Source organism: Taudactylus pleione, unplaced genomic scaffold, assembly GCF_031769625.1.
Source record: "Taudactylus pleione unplaced genomic scaffold, aTauple2 ptg000086l, whole genome shotgun sequence".
Classification (NCBI taxonomy): Eukaryota; Metazoa; Chordata; class Amphibia; order Anura; family Myobatrachidae; genus Taudactylus; species Taudactylus pleione.
This window is the reverse complement of record NW_028284488.1, coordinates 23,224,354-23,245,737: the sequence shown is the minus strand read 5'-3', so window position 1 is coordinate 23,245,737 and position 21,384 is coordinate 23,224,354. Positions and strand designations below refer to the sequence as shown.

Below are 21,384 nucleotides of genomic sequence, written 5' to 3'. Positions count from 1 at the left end.
ATTTGCAGGATATCCCCCCAAAATTCCAGTTTTCGGGTGGTATCCACAAATATTAAAGTATCCCCCTGAATGTACCATGGAGGGACTGCAGCAGATCTCCATATCTGCTGTGGTCCCTCCATTTCCGACAGCAGCCCTATAGGGTACCACGTGGGCTGCAAAGCTGTTATATTTACCAATCTCCAGAATGCTGTGCATTCCAGAGATTGGCCCCATCAGCTAATGCCATTGGTGCGTACGCAACTGGCTGAAATAGAAAGTAACACTTTACTTGTACTGATCACCAGGAAAAGCTCCTATAGGAGTAGCTGTCCTAGCAACTCAGTAATATATTCAGGCGAATAAGGATCCCTTTATTGCGGCGATAAGAAATTATTATTATCGGGGGCTGGCCACATCTATTAATAAATATCACAGTCACTCATAATACAGAACAGGAATAGCCAAAATAATAGAATTTAGTCTAGTCAGATTAAGACAGGAATTTGTAACTCTTGCACTGAATAGGAATGGCTCTCAAAAGCTATATGCCAGTGATAATTCTTTTAGGCTGCTTGGTTCCTGGCTATAATTCTTACAGTCTATCTAAAATCCATCTATAACTAGCTTCTTATTGATGCTCCACAGGCACCTGGCCAAAGATCTAAGTGTATGCTTTTTCCTTGCAGTGTTATCCAGAACCATTAATTTCAGCATTCCTTATGTTTCCATACCTATAGTAGTGCCCATTAGGTATTTACAAATATGTGAACACCCCAGGAGGCACAAAAACAGATTGTTAATATGATTAATATGACAGGGGGCCACTGGATAGCAAAATCATAATGTCCCCTACAGACAGGTCAACAGTAGCACATATCCCATTATGCTGGGCTGAAAATACAAGTGTATTAAAGTTAACTAGTTTCATACGCTGGTTTTATTTAGGACTCTTTAAATACTTAACATAATGTAAAAAAGGTGTGATCAGAATATACAATTATATCACTTAGCGACATCGAGTTATTTATCTGTAAGGTAACAGCACACCTAAAATGCATCAACTGTGCATTAAAAAGAAGAGAGATGTAAGTATACTCAGCCATGCTGTCTGTAGTCTTGTTTAGGTGAATTCAGTCTCAGTTTGATTAATATATACAAAAATCAAATCTATCTGTAAGTCACATTATTGTATGTTCCAGGGCGTACCTATAATGGATGCAGGGCATGTGCTGCACACAGGCGCCTGGGTCCAGGGGGGGCCTGCACCACACCCCCTGAACCCATATTATATAATTACCTCTCCGAAGTCCCTACACAAATTGCCGGAAAACGGCCACCGCAGCCATTTTTTCAGCGTTTTGCGCATGCGCAGTAGACTCTGGGCACAGTTTTTTTTTTTCCATCAATTAACAAAATGCTATTAAGTTAATGAACAGAAGAGAAATCTAAAATCAATATTTGGCCTTCAAAACAGCAGCAATTCTTCTAGGTATACTTGCACAGTTTTTGAAGGGACTCGGTAGGGAGGTTGTTCCAAACATCTAGGAGAACCACATATCTTCTGTGGATGTACGCTTGCTCAAATCCTTTTGTCTCTTCATGTAACCCCAGACAGGCTAGATGTGGAGATCAGGGCCATATCATTACTTCCAGGACTCCTTGTTCTTTAAGCTGAAGATTTTTCTTAAAGACATTGGCTGTATGTTTGGGGCCGTTGTACTGCTGCAGAATAAATTTGGAGCCAATCAGACGCTTCCATGATGGTACTGCATGATGGATAAGTACCTGCCTATTTCTTAGCATTGAAGACACCATTAATCCTGACAAATCCCCAACTCCATTTACTGAAATGCAACCCCAAAGTTGCAAGGAACCTCCACCATGCTTCACTGGTTTTTACAGACACTCATTGTACCGCTCTTTAGCCCTTCGGTGGATAAACTGGCTTTGTTACAGCCAAATATTTCAAATTTTTACTCAGTCCAGAGCACCTACTGACATTTTTCTGCACCCCAGTTCCTATGTTTTCATGCATGGTTGAGTCGCTTGGCCTTGTTTCCATGTCGAAGAATGGCTTTTTGGTCACAATTCTTCCATGAAGACCACTTCTGGCCAGACTTCTCCAAAAAGTAGATGAGTATACCTGGGTCCCACTGGTTTCTGCCAGTTCTGAGCTGATGGCACTGCTGGACATCTTCCAATTTCGAAGTGATGTAATGATGATGTGATGCATCTGATGCACTGAGTTTCCTTGGCTGACCACTGCATCTACGGTCCTCCACGTTGCCAGTTTCTTTGCGCTTCTTCAAAAGAGCTTGAATAGCGCATCTTGAAATCCCATTCTACTTTGAAATCTTTGCCTGGGAGAGACCTTACTGATGCAGTATAACTACCCTGTGTCTTGCTGCTGTGCTCAGTCTTGCCATGGTGTATGGCCTGTGACATGAAAAGATCTTCCTTAACCTCACCTTTGTAGCAGAGTTTGGCTGTTCCTTACCTAGTTTTAAGCCTCCGACACATCCGTTTCTGTTTCAGTTAATGATTTCGTATGTAGATTGAAAGTCATTATCACCTGTTTGGTTAATCATACACCTGACTATGATCCTACAAAATTCTTGACTTTGTGCAAGTGTACCTAGAAAAATCGATGCCGTTTTAAAAGGCAAAGGGTGGTCACACCACATATTGATTTAGATTTCTCTTCTGTTCATTCACTTTTAATTTTTGTCAATTAACAAAATGCAACTATTAACTTATATTTATGAAAGCATTCTTAACTTTGCAGCATTTTTACCATACCTGCCTAAAACCTGTGCACAGTACTGAAAAAAAATAAATATATATATGCAAAATGATGGTCGCGATGGTCTTGACCATCTAGTGATGTCAGTGGGGCCGGCTTCAGACGGTAGGCGTTCCCTTGGGAATGCCTCCGTCTGGCAGGCACGCCCCCGGCACGCCCACCAAAGGGGGCGTGCTGTCAGTCACCATCGACAGCATGCCCCCTTTGATGAGACACTCCGAGCAAAGGAAAGTCCTTCGCTCGTCGGGTCTCGCGCATGCGCACGACGGAGCTCCCTCCGTCATGCGCATGCGCAGTGGGGAACATCGACCCACTTGCGAGCGGACTGCCGCTCGCGAGTGGGTCTGAATGACCCCCTTAATCCCAAAAACACTTCCACTGCATTTCAGCACTGCCACAAAAGGACCAGCTGACATGTCAGTGATTCTCTCATTAACACAGGTGAGAGTGTTGATGAGGACAAGGCAGGAGATCACTCTGTCATGCTGATTGAGTTAGAACAACAGACTGGAAGCTTTAAAAAGGAGGGTGGAGCTTGAAATCATTGTTCTTCCTCTGTTAACCATGGTTACCTGCAAGGAAACACATGCAGTCATCACTGCTTTGCACAAAAAGGGCTTCACATGCAAGGTATTGCTGCTAGTAAGATGGCACCTAAATCAACCATTTATCGGATCATCAAGAACTTCAAGAAGAGAGGTTCAATAGTTGTGAAGAATGCTTCAGGGCGCCCAAGAATGTCCAGCAAGTGCCAGGACCATCTCCTAAAGTTGATTCAGCTGCAGGATCAGGGCACCACCAGTGCAGAGCTTACTCAGGAATGGCAGCAAGCAGGTGAGGCAAAGACTTTTGAAGGATGGCCTGGTGTCAAGAAGGGCAGCAAAGAAGCCATTTCTCTCTAGGAAAAATATCATGGACAGACTGATATTCTGCAAAAGGTACAGGTGTTGGACTGCCGAGGACTGGGGTAAAGTTATTTTCTCTGATGAATCCCCTTTCAGATTGTTTGGGGCATCTGGAAAAATGCTTGTCCGGAAAAGGTGAGCGCTATCATCAGTCCCGTGTCCTGCCAACAGTAAAGCATCCTGACACCAGTCATGTGTGTGGTTGCTTCAGTAACCATAGTAACATCTGACAAAAAAAGGTCTAAAAACACTGAAGCAGTAAACTTTTTGTGAAAACCAATACTTGTGTCATTCTTAAAACTTTTGGCAATGGCTGCATATACACACACAAGTCAGAATAACATGGAATGGAACATTAATGGGACAGGATCACCAAAGTAAATAACTTTTGGTTTGTTTTCAAATCTATAATGAATACTTGATCAAATCAGATGCTATATCAACGTTTATTAATATATTGATTGTATAGATATTCACAACTGATGGAGATATCCACCCACATTTTAGATCTCTTGAGGTCTGTAGAAAGCACATAATTCAGGGTTGCTGTAAAACAATTACAGAGAGACCAGCCTGTTCTTTATTTTGAATTATAGCTGTGAAAAGTCATACAGTAGCTTCAAAAGAAAGTAATCCACTTTATTTACATAGACTCAATAGGGCATATTCAACTGGCCAGGAGGATTCCCCTGCAAAAATTAACACGAGTATCACAACCAATATTCTATTATCATGGGTATGACCACTTCCGATACCAGCGGTACTAAATAGAAAAAAAATTGCGATCTGTTTTTCAAGCAAATCCCCATGGGGGGGTTAACAGCCTGTACCCATAAAAAAAAAAAAAAGCAATATAATTTATAGCAATAAGGTTTATCACTGTTCCAAATATATAGGCCCGTATTCAATTTCAAGCGTCGGTTTCGCCTCTGCTGGTGAAATCCCATTTTCGCCTACATCGCCAGTTTGGAGGCGAAAACTTTACGCGCGTGCCAGCTATATCCCAGTATTCAATTTGAAGGTAGGCAAAATCGGGAACATGCGAAACTTGCGATCGGCGAAAAAAAAACTGGATTTTTCTGGAAATAATTGTAGGACCCTCCTAAAGATGTCCAGACCAGGGGGATCACTATGTGTACCCCTGATTTTGCCTGCAAAAGAAAGTCGGTTTTTAAATAGCCGCAGCAGGTTTTTTTTTCCCCCCAACATTGAAGTGATGCAGAAGAGTACTTAGCTTATTTTTTTTAGCGCAGTGCTAAGCTGGCAAACAACCTTGCAGCCAGCACTTTAATCTAATTTCTGCTCACACCCTCAGAATCAGAGCTGTAACTAGACTTTTTGGTGCCCTGTGCCAGAAAGAGCATTGGCGTCCCCCCATTTTTCAAATAGGGACATAATGAACCCAAAAAAGGGGAATGGTTTAATGAGGGAAGAGCCAGGGAAGAGATAGGGGAGGCCAGGAGATGCTGGGGGTGAAATAAGAGGAATCTACTAGTGACAATGATAATAAACAGAAAATTGCCAGGCCCAAACAGCGCTCCCTGTCCTGCGGTACCCTGGCACAGGTCGCACTACCCTAGCTATGGCCCTGCTCAGAATAGTGTGAAATTAAATCATTTAGTCGACCTAAGCGCGCCAAATTGAATAACTCTGGGAACTCCTTCCCAGCGCTATCAACAGCATGCCAAATTGAATCGGCCTCAGGGTGACTAAGGATGTATCTGCTTGTGAAATGCTACGTTACAGTGTCACAGCAGCTGACACCAACGTAGTATTCTGCATGCAGGTACACACGCAGAATATAGGCATACCGCATATAATTTTAATCAGCAGAAACTGCATGTGCATCCTATTTGCATAGCATTTGAAGGTAAAAAGTCTCACAAAACGCTCAGCGCTACAGAGCCGCATGGCGCTCACACATTGTGTTTAATGCAACTTGTAGCGCATGGAGGCAAGATGTATGTGGACACATCTGTAGATCAAATAAAAACATGCGAGACAGCGCATTAACCACCATTTCTTATCTTAAGGGCTAATGACTAATCAAGAAAGTACCACTAAATGCATAGGCTCAGACTGTTTAATATAAACATTTACTAAAACCATACAAAAAAATAAATAGATGAGAAATCTACATTGAATAACTAGAATGCTATAATATGAAGTCTGTTTCCACAGACATCCGCAAAACATGACTTGTGGGGAAAACTTGAGGATTGAGAACACCAAGATATATCCACCATGGGCTGATCATCATCGTAACGAACCAGTATCATGGGTTCAGAATTACAGACATTCCTCACTTAACAACTGAGTTCCGTCCCTACGACTTGGTCATTAAGCGAGGACATATAGTGGCCGGGAATTAGCAGGATCCAGGCTGGGGGTGACGTGCCTGTGTGTGCCCCACCTCCTCCGAGAGCCCCACTCTGTTTATACTCCGCCAGCTCCAGAGAGCCGAGCCGCAGAGAGCAGCAACCGCCGGGGAAGCCTGCCTTAGCAGGAGGGGGACTGATCATCTGTCTCCCCTGACAAAGTAGGTATGGCCATTGATGGCGAAACCATCAATGGTGTCATTACGATTGTTTCACATCATCGATGTTAACCACCAATGGTTAACCCACTTAAGGCCATCCCTATGATAAAGGCTCCACTGCACTCTGCATGTAGTTGCAGGGAAAGAGGGGGGCTTAAAAATTATACATAATACACTAGGGATGGGGGGAGGAGGAAAGTGATTATTAATGGGATCCTATAGACACGGGGTGGTGCGAAACACCCCCGAGGCATAATTTTTTTACATGAAATATTTAAGTAGATTTTTAAACTAGATTACTAAAAACACACACACACACACACATATATATATATATATACACACACACACATATATATATATATATATATATATATATATATATATATATATATATATATACACATATATATATTAGGGATGTGCAGGCTCGGATAGGTTCGAGTTTGCACGTGGAGTTCGGATTTTTCCCTCCAAAAAAACGGAACTCAGAACGAGGCAAAACGTCATCTTACATGGACGAACATCATCATTCCTGGTCTTTTGTCCAGGAATGATGATGTTCGTCCATGTAAGATGACGTTTTGCCTCGTTCTGAGTTCCGTTTTTTTGGAGGGAAAAATCCGAACTCCACGTGCAAACTCGAACCTATCCGAGCCTGCACATCCCTAATAAATATATATAAAATTATATATATATATATATATATATATATATACACACACACAGTCAGGTTTCAGGTTGTAACTTTAAAAATTAATCAGTTAAGTTGTTAAAAAAAAGTTGTTTCACGTCTGTGATGCTTAATGTAGCAGAGAGCTGATCTGTCTGTATAAAGTGCAGCTACATATGAAGGAGCAAGAAATCAGCAAGAGCCCGCTAAGTTACAGATAGGAAGGGAAGTAGCAGTGAACTAGGGTCACTAAAGTAAGTAGATTGATGTTGACATTAATTAAAGAAAAAAAACAAACAAACAAGAGTCAAAAAGGATGACCTGAGAATAGCTAGAAAACCATTTGATTAATGGTCATGGGACACACTGTCAAAGTAACACTAATTCTGCAATATATTGGAATTGGGGTCACCCATTATGTTGTTTTGCCTTTGGCTAGTAAGTGTTAGTTTCCCATTAGATGGAGATACACACATTACCAACAAATCATACAATGGGCGGTATTCAATTGTTATAGCACGCCCAATCTCCAGTCTAAAGTGACGAGAGATCTGTTTTTCGCACTGATTGCGTCCAAAGTGGTCAGGTTTAGCCACAAAGCAGCTACCCCCGACCAAAGTGCTGGGCGCGATCGCAAAAAGTGATGTTTGGGCGCCCAAACATGTAACTTTTCACCCATTTCAACTTGCACCCCCCTGGGGCTGCGAGCTGAAATGGTGCGCCGGTAGCTGATCGCGTCCGACAGGAGAAACAATTGAATAGCTCCTGTCGGGCACATACAGGGGTGCAACAATTGAATACTGCTCATAGATTTTATCTTATAGTCTACCTGCTCAAGATACCAGGAAAAAAAAACATACCACACGTTTTGTATCAAACTTCTTCAGGGATATTTTTTTCCTTGTATCCTGTCATCGCCCATTCTGGAAGATCAAACACCATTGGAGCTCCCACTCTGAGCGCTGTGTAGTGTGTTTTCCATCTATTCCTTTGTGTTTTGGTGAATGCTTATTTATTATACTTTACATATACAGGTTTTGAATTCCTTTATGATAAAAAAGATATTTGAAATACTACACTATATTTGTTTGTGGTGGGATTTATTACATATTTGCAGCCACCTTCTGGTCGGTGGAGTCATTTATAGCCCAACTGCTGTGAGGACTACAATTGTCAAGAGGAATTTTTATCAGATAAGCTTGTTTGGAACACTTTAAAGTAAGCATAATATATGAAACATTATAACACCAATTATTTGGCCTAATTTACTATACTATGAGCATCTTCCTGCTGTTTTCTATCATTGTGATTTTCAGATCCAGAGCTGACAAGGATCCTAGCAGGAGGCGCAGCCACTATTACTATTGCTGTTATTGTCATTACATTGTGGTTCTGACATTGTTATTTTTGATAGCGCATCAAGGGTTTGTTTTTATTAAAGTTAAATAGATCTACAAATGGAAAAAAAAAAAAAAAAGATTTTTATTTCTTAAAATATATATTGTGGTGTACACACACGGAAAAAAAAAAAAGTATTAAAAAATATACATGTATAGAAAAAAAAAAAAAAAAAAAGTCAGAATTTCCTTTTACATTAGAAATGGAAACATTTCAATAGTAATGGAAAATAATAGTGAGAAACCTTAAAATGGGCCAAAGCAAAAGGTGAATATTCATGCCCAGCAATTATATGCTGTATGAAAATGGGCATCCCCTTTTAAGCAGCTGTTGAACATAAAAGAAAATTTGCTTAAGTAGGGAATTCAAAACATTTAAGCTATTTTTCCAAGCAATGTGTAAATCATGAACTGAAATGAAAACTAAAAAAATAAGGGCAAACGTGATTTAAATGATGTGAAGATGTAGTTGGACTCCACAAAAACATTTATTCATGTAATTTTTTTACTTGACAAGTCCCATTGTTCGGCAAGAAGAGATTTTAAATAAAACCTCTAGTTAGCATATTCCATTAAGTGCCACAGCAAAGAAAGTCCTTTGTGAATCTTTATGGCATTTGTTGCCCATTTACAGCCAACAAGAGACTTAAGCTGGGTACACATTTAACTATGTGCTCCAAGCACGATCTCAGTAGCGACAAGAGCAGCGGGGGTCCCGGCATCGGCAAGTGCATACACACTTGCCGATGTCGGGAGGTACACCGCAATGGCGGGGGCCATGCTGCATTTGGCAGCATGGTCCCTGCTAACTATGTACACACTGAACGAAGTTGCCGACATGTCGCCCGATCCGGCCGGACAACATTTCGTCTGGCGTGTACTGGCCATAAGAGACCGTAGCATGTACTGAATATATCCAACACCTGTACTAGACAAAATACAGATTGCGGGTGATTGTGTGTTACATAATTATCAGACACTACACCCTGAAGCTCATTTATGAGCATGTACAGAAGTGAGGGCAGATGAAACGCAGACAGTTACGGAGCACTACGCACACTACACTAGAACGAAGTTCGGAAAAGCAGAGATCTTCACCCTAATCAGAGGGCCTTTTGTGCATCCCAGGGGTAACACTGCATCATGGTCCTTATAATGAATACATTTTCCTTATAATGAAGACATTTTGCAATAAAAGGTACAAGATGGAGAACCAGGTGGTAGAGGACGAGTTGGAACGGGGTGTGCTCTTTCCACAGCAAAGTGTAAGGCGAAAGAGTCCATGCCATACCAGGATTCAATCACCCATTTTTTCCAGAAATGATTCAGGAGAGGACCCCTCCTTCCCCCCTGGCAATCCAAGAAACCAGACATTGTTCCGGCGTAGTCTACCTTCCAAATCTAGTAATTTATTTGCATAGTAGCTGCTTGTTGACTTAAAGCAGATACCTTATCTTTCAGGGAGCCATGTGAGTCCTCTAAAGGTAAAAATGTGGGCTTCTACTTCGCCCACCCATTCCTGGACCCGCTGCACATCCAGCCGCAGCAGTGACTGGTCACATTGAACCATTTCAATTTTATCTGAAAGACGCTTCTTACTGCCTACTATCGCCTCCAAGACTTGTTGTAAAGTGACCACAGGTGTTATCGCAGAATCTGGTCCCTGCGGGCTACCCGCAGCATCTGGGGTAGAAGTATCACCCTGTGTTGGGGGCTGTGGAACCTGTGATGCAGAGGTGGGGACAAATTTTTTAAGTTTAGCCACTGCAGCAGCCTGCCCAGCTTTTCCCATGAGGAGCATGAAAGCAGCACAATAATACAGGCAGGGAACAGTGAAAATAGATAAAATGGCTGCTGGACTGTACAAGCTACGCCCACCGGCGATTTCTAGCCAGAGGGGAAAGTCATGGCATAGATGGGGGGAGAGCAGGACACCTCATCTCTGGCAGACTTGGGGGCCCACCTCAGTCCCTCCACTGCTAACTTGGCTCTCAGGGATGGAGAAGAAATGCCAGCTGCAGGTAGGACAAAGCTCCGATGCAGACGCGCAGACACCCAGCTGAACAGGCCACAGCAGGAAAGAGCAGCTCCCGGAAGCAGCGGTACACTCCTCCAGGTACTACGGGCTTTTAGGAAGCTGGGGGGACCACCAGACACCGGACTGTGTAGGGCAGGATAGTTAGACAGGATTCTTAGCTGGGGAGTTCTCCGGTCCAGCGACTTACTTCCTCACCACCGTGGCCATGCCGCCCGTCATGAATATTTTAATGGGACTCAAAGTGTACAGTGTTATTATGGAGAATTAAAATTCCTAACGAAACAGTTTACGAGAGTTTTGATTTGAAAACGTATGATCGCCAGTGACTGTTTCATACTGTGATATTTTGGCATAAGTGTATTTATTAATTAGCTTATTTTTTGCTGCCTAGACATGTGCAAATTATTTATATTTGAAAAATATATTTTATGTCATTTTGATATATCTGCTTAATCAAGTATCTGTGTATTGTGCTTATTCTAATAAGAACATTCAAGGCCCCATACACAGTGCGATATAGCAGCCGATCCGACGGATTGTTACGATATCGCCGCTATATCGTATCGTGTGTGGGCATGATATCGGCCAGTGTGCGCTCCCATGGGATCGTATATCGCACCTTCAGATCTTAAGGCACGTTCACTTGATCTGGTGATGCGATGTATGATCCCATGCAGCGCTTTGCGGGAGGGGGTGTCAGCATATCGGGCGGTCGACCATCCGATTGCTCAGTGTGTGGGGACCACCCGATTTGTCGTCCATCGGATAGCAAGGTGCACATTGCACCGTTTATGGGGGCCTTAAGTCAAACAACTCAGTCTAATGGTTGATTTTAATTATTATTTTGCAGGAGGGTGTCTAGCCTTTTCCACGACCACACATGTATTGAAAGATCATGGTTTCATCCTAAACTTTAAATGGGATGTAATTTACTTTTTTATAGGATACAGAACTTCTTTGTGCATTTAGCACACGGTCATAAAAGACAAAAGTGACATCTAAAATAAGTCTCAATGTTAGCTATCATAATTAAAAAAATTAAGATAAATGAAGTAGTCATTTAAGAGTAAACTTCAAAAAGGTGAACGTAATGAAGGACATAATCCAGAGCTGGCCCTAAGCACACAATGTTTGATCAGAAATTTCCCAAAGCCGGATGTCACCATGAGGCAGCCATTGTTGGAAGGTGGAGGCATGTAAGAGGAGAGAGCGGACATGGGTGTGGACCAAACCCCATCACGTGAGGCAAGCAGCAGTCCACTGCTCACCCTCTCTCCAGCATCTGACCCACTGCCCAGCAGGTTCCGGGCAGGAGAGGAGTGAGTCTGAAATGCCTGCCTCCAGTGAAGTGTGGCTAAGAGGCTAGGTGAAGGGGGTGACCAGGATCCTTCCTTTGGCAGGGGCAGAGGAAGGACCCCCACTGGCCAGGGCACTTTGCAAGCCAGGCCAGCCCCAGGCTGTATTAAAAAATGCCGGGCGGAGCTCCCAATTAAAATGTCCTGGGGAGAACACTGGCATTGGCCATCAAGGCAAATGCCTAGGGCAACATTGCTCCAAGGGGGAAGGGGGTGGGGGTAGTGCCCAGCAGGCACTACAGTGGATTGGCTGCAATTTAACAAGCACCAGATAAACTCTTGTCTAGGGCACCTAATTGATCAGAATCACTCTGAGGTACTCCTAAAGTGCTACTAGGAAGGTTTCCATTAATTCCACAAAGTATATTTTCAGGTGGTCCCAAAAAAGTAGGCATATTTTGAAGGAAGTTCCAAGGCTCATGAAGTATGTTTGGACCTTCAAAACAAAAACAGGCATACTTATACAAATAGGGCAGTCCTGGTCAGATTTTTTTTTTTTTTTTCAAGGTTCACAAGCTTCTCATACTACAGAATGTCTCACTCAGGCTTCTTATGTGTACAAACTAGGGATGTGCAGGCTCGGATAGGTTCGAGTTTGCACGTGGAGTTCGGATTTTTCCCTCCAAAAAAACGGAACTCAGAACGAGGCAAAACGTCATCTTACATGGACGAACATCATCATTCCTGGTCTTTTGTCCAGGAATGATGATGTTCGTCCATGTAAGATGACGTTTTGCCTCGTTCTGAGTTCCGTTTTTTTGGAGGGAAAAATCCGAACTCCACGTGCAAACTCGAACCTATCCGAGCCTGCACATCCCTAGTACAAACACTATACAAATTGCTTAAAGTTATTGTGTGTATGCATAGATCGGTAACATTGCTATATTTACTAATGCCGTTTTACTTTGTATCTCAAAACAATTAGACAAGTCAGATGAGAGAAGTTAGCCCTACTCACATTGCATGATGATTTCCTAAACAATCATAATACAACTTAAAAGTTTCAATGTTGCACATGTACTCTGATGTACAGAGGACTATAAAGCTGGGCAGAGTTGAATCCACAGTGTGAATTTAATTTATACAAGATACTCTCTACATACACATCCACATTTATCACAAGAGGTGTAATGTTGTTCTCACATAGGCAAGTTTAGTAAGGAAAGGTTTGTGCAAATGTGGCCCATACAGACCTGTTATGAGGGGTATATGTTGTACCTACTATAGGCAATGTACAAGCTGATCATGATGATGTGTAGTAAACCTTCTCATTTCCAACTCTGTACTCGCCCCTATGTAAGCCAAAGGTGCTCCCTTTTCTCACCCAGTCAACCATAGCAATGAGTGGCTGGCCAGACTGTAGTGCACAGGAAAAGGGGTCTGGCAAGAATAGACAGAACTATTGTATAGCAGTCACTGGCTGCAGCCAAATTACTAACAGCAGGTGTAACCCTCCCCCTGCCTGGCCGGCCTATACACGATTCCAGCTACAGCTGGGGGATAACAACGCTCCGCACCTCCATGTGTATGAGACGGTCTCTATGCACCGAGAGCAGTACATACAGCTTTCCCCTGTGCACCCACCGTACTGCGGGTACCACTGCTGCTACCTCCCCCCTCTCTCCTGCTGTCTTACCTGTAACATCCCGCCAGCACACAGCATGCAGCGACGTAAGTCAGCCCCGGCTGCGGAACATAGTTACCCGGACAACCGTGACCAGCACAATGCTGAGGGGCAGCAGCAGCAGTGACGGGAATATAACTGCGCATGAGCACCAGGCGCGCCTCTTCTCCTATTGGTGAGACCTCCGTGTAGTGACACGCCCACCCAGACGTCAGCGGACGCCTGAAGTCTGTCTGAGGAAGCGCTAAAGCCGGTCAGGTTTTCTTTTTAGAACCGCCCATCGTGGGCGGAGTCATAGAGCACTTCGGGACGGCAAGTGGAGGACACGCAGGTCAAAGTCAGAGACAGTCATCATCCAACTCCTGTGCTGCCTTTAAGCAGGAGCTCCCTGATACGAGACAACTGTGACAATACAACCCCCTGCATCTGATATACTCCCTTGGCTACACGATTCAGACTAGTCCCTCCTCTTCTCAGATCCCCGCGAATCGCGGCAATATGCCGTAAGGGGCGGGGCCTAATGGTGTGAAGTGCCCGCCCCCATCGGTAACCTGCTGCATCAAGAATGTGAGTCTACTGTGTGTATGATTTATATACATGTGTTGGTATTTTTATATATCTATATATAGATATATATATATATATTAGGGGTGTGCATCGGCCACGTTTTGTGTTTTGGTTTTGGATCTGGATCTTTCTTCGTGTTTTGGATCTGGATTGGTTTTGCCAAAACCACCCTTCCGTGTTTTGGGTTCTGGGTTTTGTGTTTTGGATCTGTATTTTTTTTAAAAAAAGCATAAAAACAGCTAAAATCACAGAATTTGTAGGTTTTTCTGCTCCTATGCTATTATTAACCTCAATAACCTTAATTTCCACTCATTTCCAGTCTATTCTGAACACCTCACACCTCACAATAGTGTTTTTATGTCCAAAAGGTTGCACCGAGGTAGCTGGATGACTATGCTAAGCGACACGAGTGGGCGGCACAAACACGTGACCCATCAAGAATTGCGGAGCGTCAGTGGAGAAAGTCACGCTCTAAGGCTGACTTCCTCCATTTCAAATTTATTCTCTCCTCCTACAGTGCTTCCCTGTCTCTCTCCAAACAAACATATTTCAAGAACCTCATCTCCTCCCAGTCCTCAAACCCCCGGCGTCTCTTTGCCACTTTCAACTCCCTACTCTGCCCTTCCCCTCCTCGCCTTCCCTCCTCGCTCTCTGCCCTCGACTTTGCCACCTACTTTACATCTAAAATTGACTCCATACGTGAGGACATCATATCCCATCAGACCCTTAGCACTCCTCTCCCTCCTTGCCCTTACCACCCCTCCCCTTCTGTCTCACCAACTCTGACATCCTTCTCCCCTGCTTCTGGAGAGGAAGTCTTGGCCCTCATCCGGTCCTCCCCTCCTTCCACCTCCCCTCTTGACCCTATCCCTTCCCGTCTCCTCTCCCACTTGTCTCCTTCTGCCTGTTCCCATCTGGCTCACCTCCTTAATCTTTCCCTATCATCTGGCACTGTCCCTTCTGCATTCAAACATGCTCTTGTCTCCCCCATTCTTAAAAAACCTACCCTTGATCCTAACATACTTTCAAACTATCGACCCATCTCTCTTCTCCCTTTTGCTTCCAAACTCCTTGAGCGTATTGTCTACAACCGCCTTACCACCTTTCTTTCCTCCCACTCCCTCCTTGACTCATTTCAATCTGGCTTCCGATCTCTCCACTCCACGGAAACTGCCCTCACGAAAGTCAGCAACGACCTCCTTGCTGCCAAATCCAAGGGTCACTACTCTCTGCTCATTCTCCTTGACCTCTCTGCTGCATTTGACACTGTAGACCACCCTCTCCTCCTGCAAATCCTTTACTCTCTCGGTTTACGTGAAACTGCCCTCTCCTGGCTTTCCTCCTACCTCTCTGATCGTTCCTTCGCTGTGTCCTCTCATGACTCCTCTTCCCCTCCACTTCCACTAAAGGTAGGAGTTCCCCAAGGTTCTGTTCTTGGACCTCTCCTTTTCTCCCTATATACATCCTCTTTAGGTGAACTCATTAACTCCTTTGACCTCCAATATCATCTCTATGCAGATGATACTCAAATTTACCTTTCCACCCCTGAGCTCACCCTTGAGCTCCTTACCCGTATCTCCAACTGTCTCTCTGCTGTCTCTTCGTGGATGTCCCAGCGCTTTCTTAAACTTAACATGTCTAAGACTGAGCTGATCATCTTCCCACCCTCTTCCACTACATCACTTTCCACAATTTCGTTATCTATTGATGGCACAACTATCTCCTCTAGCCCCAAAGTGCGCTGTCTTGGAGTTATCCTAGACTCCTCCCTCTCCTTTAAACCGCACATTCAGCACATCTCGCAGTCCTGCCGTTTTCACCTAAAAAATATCTCCAGGATTAGACCCTTCCTCACCCAGGATGCCACTAAAACCCTCATCCACTCACTGGTCATATCCAGATTGGACTACTGTAACCTTCTCCTAGCTGGCCTCCCAGTCTCTCACCTCTCTCCACTACAATCTGTTCTCAATGCTGCTGCTCGGCTCATCTTCCTCTCCAGACGTTCTATATCTGCTTCCCCTCTCCTTCAAGCCCTACACTGGCTCCCCTTCCCCTTCAGATGCCAATTCAAGGTTCTTACATTCACCTACAAAGCCCTCACCAAATCCTCTCCCGCATACATTTCTGACCTTCTCTCCCTTCACACTCCCACCCGCCCACTTCGCTCAACTAATGCATGCCGCCTCTCTTGCCAACTGATTACTTCCTCCCACTCCCGCATCCGAGATTTTGCCCGTGTTGCTCCCTACCTTTGGAATGCTCTCCCTCTCCCTATCAGACTCTCCACCTCTCTACAAATCTTCAAACGGGCTCTCAAGACCCACTACTTCATCAAGGCCTTCCAGCACTCCTCCTAACCCACCTCATGCTCTTTCCTTCCTATCTTCCCCTTCTGTGTCACGCCTGTCTGTCTGCCCCTCCCCTTAGAATGTAAGCTCTCATGAGCAGGGACCTCTTCCCTCATGTGCTTCTCTTTACATTTTCTTCTACTCTCTACTCCCCATTAGGGCACCTAACACGGGACCGCCAACTCCCGGCAGCTTATTGTGAGTGCTTTAATCACTATTTCAGCAATGTATATAAGTTGTGTCCCTGTCCTGCACTGTAATGTACTGTAAGTTACTTGTTTCTTGTTCACTTATTAGTTCTATGTACTATGTAAGGCGCTGCGGAACACTTGTGGCGCCATATAAATAAAGGATAATAATAATAATAATAATAATCTAGGCGTGAAACTGCAGTGGCAGACAGGATGGCAGTTTGAAAAACTAGGCCCCAAACTGTACATAATGCAAAGAAAAAAAAGAGGTGCAAGATGGAATTGTCCTTGGGCCCTCCCACCCACCCTTATGTTGTATAAACAGGACATGCACACTTTAACAAACCAATCATTTCAGCGCCAGGGTCTGCCACACAACTGTGGCTGAAATGATTGGTTCGTTTGGGCCCCCACAAAACAAGCTGGCAATTAATGTGTCCCTGCACAAACTGGCTCTACGGAGGCAAGATGTCATCCTCATCCACCGATTCCTCACCCTCTTCAGTGTGTACATCCTCATCCTCACAAAGTATTAACTCGTCCCCACTTGAATCCACCACCACAGGTCCCTCTGTACCTTCTGGAGGCTGGTCTCCCTGGAAGAGCTGATAATTCATTTTGATGAACATCATCTTCTCCACATTCTGTGGAAGCAACCTCCTACGCCTTTCGCTGACAAGGTTCCCGGCTGCACTAAACACTCTTTCGGAGTACACACTGGAGGGGGGGCAACTCAGGTAAAATAGAGCCAGTTTGTACAGGGGCCTCCAAATTGCCTCTTTTTCCTGCCAGTACAGGTATGGACTGTCTGACATGCCTACTTGGATGCTGTCACCGATGTAATCCTCCACTATTCTGTCAATGGTGACAGTATCATATGCAGTGACAGTAGACATGTCAGAAATTGTTGCCAGGTCCTTCAGTCCGGACCAGATGTCCAAACTTGGTCCTGCCTGCCCTGCATCACCGCCAGCGGGTTGCTTAGGATACCTAAGTTTTTTCCTGGCAGCCCCAGTTGCAGGAGAAAATGAAGAAGGAGCCGTTGACGTGTCACGTTCCGCTTCAGCTGACAGTGTGTTCACCAGCAGGTCTTTGCACCTCTGCAGGCTTGTGTCGGCCGGAAAGAGAGACACCACATAGGCTTTAAACCTAGGATCGAGCACGGTGGCCAAAATGTAGTGGTCTGATTTCAACAGATTGACCACCCTGGAATCCTGGCAAAGCGAATGAAGGGCTTCATCCACAAGTCCCACATGCTGAGCGGAATCGCTCCGTCTTAGCTCCTCCTTCACTTTCTCCAGCTGCTTCTGCAAAAGCCTGATGAGGGGAATGACCTGACTCAAGCTGGCAGTGTCTGAACTGACTTCACGTGTGGCAAGTTCGAAGGGCTGGAGAACCTTGCACAACACGGAAATCATTCTCCACTGCGCTTGAGTCAGGTGCATACCCCCTCCTTTGCCTATGTCATAGGTGGATGTATAGGCTTGTATGGCCTTTTGCTGCTCCTCCATCCTCTGAAGCATATAGAGGGTTGAGTTCCACCGCGTCACAACCTCTTGCTTCAGGTGATGGCGGGGCAGGTTCAAGAGTGTTTGCTGGCGCTCCAGTCTTCGGCACGCAGTCGCTGAATGGCGAAAGTGGGCAGAAATTTTTCGGGCCACCCAAAGCGTCTCCTGCACGCCCCTGTCGCTTTTCAGAAAATTCTGCACCACCAAGTTTATTGTGTGAGCAAAACATGGGACGTGCTGGAATTTGCCCAGATGTAATGCCCGCACAATATTGGTGGCATTGTCAAATATCACAAATCCCCAGGAGAGTCTAAGTGGGGTAAGCCACTGGGCGATGATTTCCCTCAGTTTCTCTAAGAGGTTGTCGGCGGTGTGCCTCTTACTGAAACCGGTGATACACAACGTAGCCTGCCTTGTAACGAGCTGGCGTTTCTGAGATGCTGCTACTGGTGACGCTGCTGCTGTTGCTGCGTAAGGTGATACATCTACCCAGTGGGCTGTCACATTCATATAGTCCTTAGTCTGCCCTGTTCCACTTGTCCACATGTCCGTGGTTAAGTGGACATTGTGTACAACGGCATTTTTCAGGACACTGAGGACACTTTTTCTGACGTTTCTGTACAGTCTCGGTATCGCCTGCCTAGTGAAGTGGAATCTAGACGGGATTTGGAACCGGGGACACACTACCTCCATCAATTGTCTAAATCCCACTGCATTAATGGCGGATACCGGACGCACGTCTAACACCAACATAGCAGTCAAGGCCTCAGTTATACGTTTTGCTTCAGGATGCTGTCGTACTTCATCCTCCTCGCTAAGGACTGTTGGAGGGTCAATTGTTTAGTAAAAGTAGTGGTGTTCCTACTTCCTCTCTGGGATGATGAACGACTCCCAGCAGTAGCAACAGCAGCAGCGGCAGCAGTAGGCGTAGCAATGCAGGATCCTCCGGAGGAATCCCGGATAGGAGAGTCAGTCATGCCAGTGACATGGCCTGCAGGACTACTTCCGATCCTGACTAAGGAGGAAATTGACGAGGAGGGAGTTGACGGTGTGGTTTGCAGGCGCTTGGATACAACAGGACAACGGGATTTAGGTGTCCCTGGACTGCTTACGGTCTTAGCCAAAGTTTCTGAACTTGACAGTAACTTTTTATGAACGCGCTGCAGGTGCCGTATAAGGGAGGATGTTCCTAGGTGGTTGACGTCCCTACCCCTACTTATTTCACCTTTACATATGGCAAGACAGTTGTTGTCCGGATTTGGATAGAAATATTGCCAGACCAAAGAGGTGGAATGTTTGGTCTTCTGCCCAGGCATGACCGTGATGGGCTTTTTCATCCCACGGACAACAACTGTCTCCCCCGGAGCCTGATTTAAACAAACCACATCACCATCAGAATCCTCCTCGCCAACTTCCTTCTCAGCGCCAGCTACACCAGTATCCTCATCCTGTTGTACTTCAACAGTGACATCTTCAATTTGCATATCAGCAAGTGGACTGTGGGTGCTCCTTTCAGCACTTGCAGGGGGCGTGCAAATGGTGGAAAGAGCCACCTCTTCCCGTCCAGTGCTGGGAAGGTCAGGCATCGCAACCACCACCACACTTGGACTCTCCTTGGGGATTTGTGATATCTTCTTAGAAAGCACAGTTCTTCGCTGTGCTTTTGCCAGCTTAACTCTTTTGATTTTATTAGTGGGAGGAGGGCTTCCATCGTCATGTGAAGCTGAACCACTAGTCATGAACATACTAGGGATCGACCTTAGCCGTTCCTTGCCACTCCGTGTCGTAAATGGCATATTGGCAAGTTTACGTTTCTCTTCAGCTGATTTAAATGTTTTTTTCAAGGTCATTTTCCTGAACTTTGTCATTTGGGATTGTATGTGCCCTCTACTATGACATTGGGCATCGGCCTTGGCAGACGACGTTGATGGCATGTTATCGTCTATGTCATGACTAGTGGCAGCAGCTTCAGCACTAGGAGGAAGTGGTTCTTGATCTTTCTCTATTTTATTTTTATCGGAGAAAGTTTGGTCCTCCATTTATGTGATATCGATTTGATATATACGTGCGGCTAAATACAGAAAATATTTTTTTATTTTTGCTGGAGAGTAGTGCACTTTGTGGGTTACACCAGCTTTTAAGAAATGAGCCAGCCGGCTCTTTACTTATGGGACACAGGCGCACGCTTGGCGCTGCTCCTTTGTTGATGCACGTGCGGCTACTGCGCACACAATTCACAAACACAGAAAATTTTATTTTTTTTGGTTTGGAGTGTACTTTGGGGGTTAAAGCACCCTTTAACGGTCAAGCCAGCCGGCCCTTTACTTATGACACAGGCGCACGCTTGGCACTACTTTGTTGATGCACGTGCGGCTACTGCGCACACAATTCACAAACACAGAAAATAATTTTTTTTTTGGTTTGGACTGGAGTGTACTTTCGGGGGTTACAGCACCCTTAACGGTCAAGCCAGCCGGCCCTTTACTTATGACACAGGCGCACGCTTGGCACTACTTTGTTGATGCACGTGCGGCTACTGCGCACACAATTCACAAACACAGAAAATAATTTTTTTTTTGGTTTGGACTGGAGTGTACTTTGGGGGTTACAGCACCCTTTAACGGTCAAGCCAGCCGGCCCTTTACTTATGACACAGGCGCACGCTTGGCACTACTTTGTTGATGCACGTGCGGCTACTGCGCACACAATTCACAAACACAGAAAATAATTTTTTTTTTGGTTTGGACTGGAGTGTACTTTCGGGGGTTACAGCACCCTTAACGGTCAAGCCAGCCGGCCCTTTACTTATGACACAGGCGCACGCTTGGCACTACTTTGTTGATGCACGTGCGGCTACTGCGCACACAATTCACAAACACAGAAAATATTTTATTTTTTTAGCACTTGGGGGGAGCACCCCTGATGGACAGAGCACCCCCTGGACAACACTACAGCACCCCTTTAGGACTGGGACACTGCACAGGACTTTGGAGTGGACACAGCCCCTATGGAGAACTGACTGCACAACACAGTCCAGCCAGCCCCTATGGACTTTGAAGTAGTGGACACAGCCCCTATTAACAACAGCAGCACAGCACAACACAGCCAGCCCCTATGGACTTTGAAGTAGTGGACAACAGCAGCACTACACTACACAGCCCTAACTCCCACCCTCCCTCTTCACTGTCCACAGCCGAGTGAGAAAATGGCGCCGATGCGGGTACCTTATATAGGATCCAAAACCCGCGAGACTCGGAAGGCGGGATGATGACGTTTTGCCTCGATTTCAGATCCGAGTCAGGCGGGAAAAGTCGAGCCTGACTCGGATCGGACTCGGATCGGGGGGGGTTCGGATTTCAGAAATCCGAACCCGCTCACCCCTAATATATATGTAGTGTGTGTATATATATATATAAACATATATATGGTATGTATAATATATATATATATA

The 21,384-nt window shown here is 45.1% G+C and overlaps 1 protein-coding gene across 1 annotated transcript in view; it reads right to left on the bottom strand.

Moving 5' to 3' along the window:
• Nucleotides 1–13,471, bottom strand: part of TMEM243 (transmembrane protein 243) — a 44,687-nt gene extending 31,216 nt beyond the window's left edge. The window contains exon 1 of the mRNA XM_088468791.1: nt 13,329–13,471. The gene's annotated coding sequence lies outside the window, so the exon portion shown is untranslated. The remainder of the gene's footprint in view (nt 1–13,328) is intronic.
• Between the last annotated feature and the right edge of the window lie 7,913 nt (nt 13,472–21,384).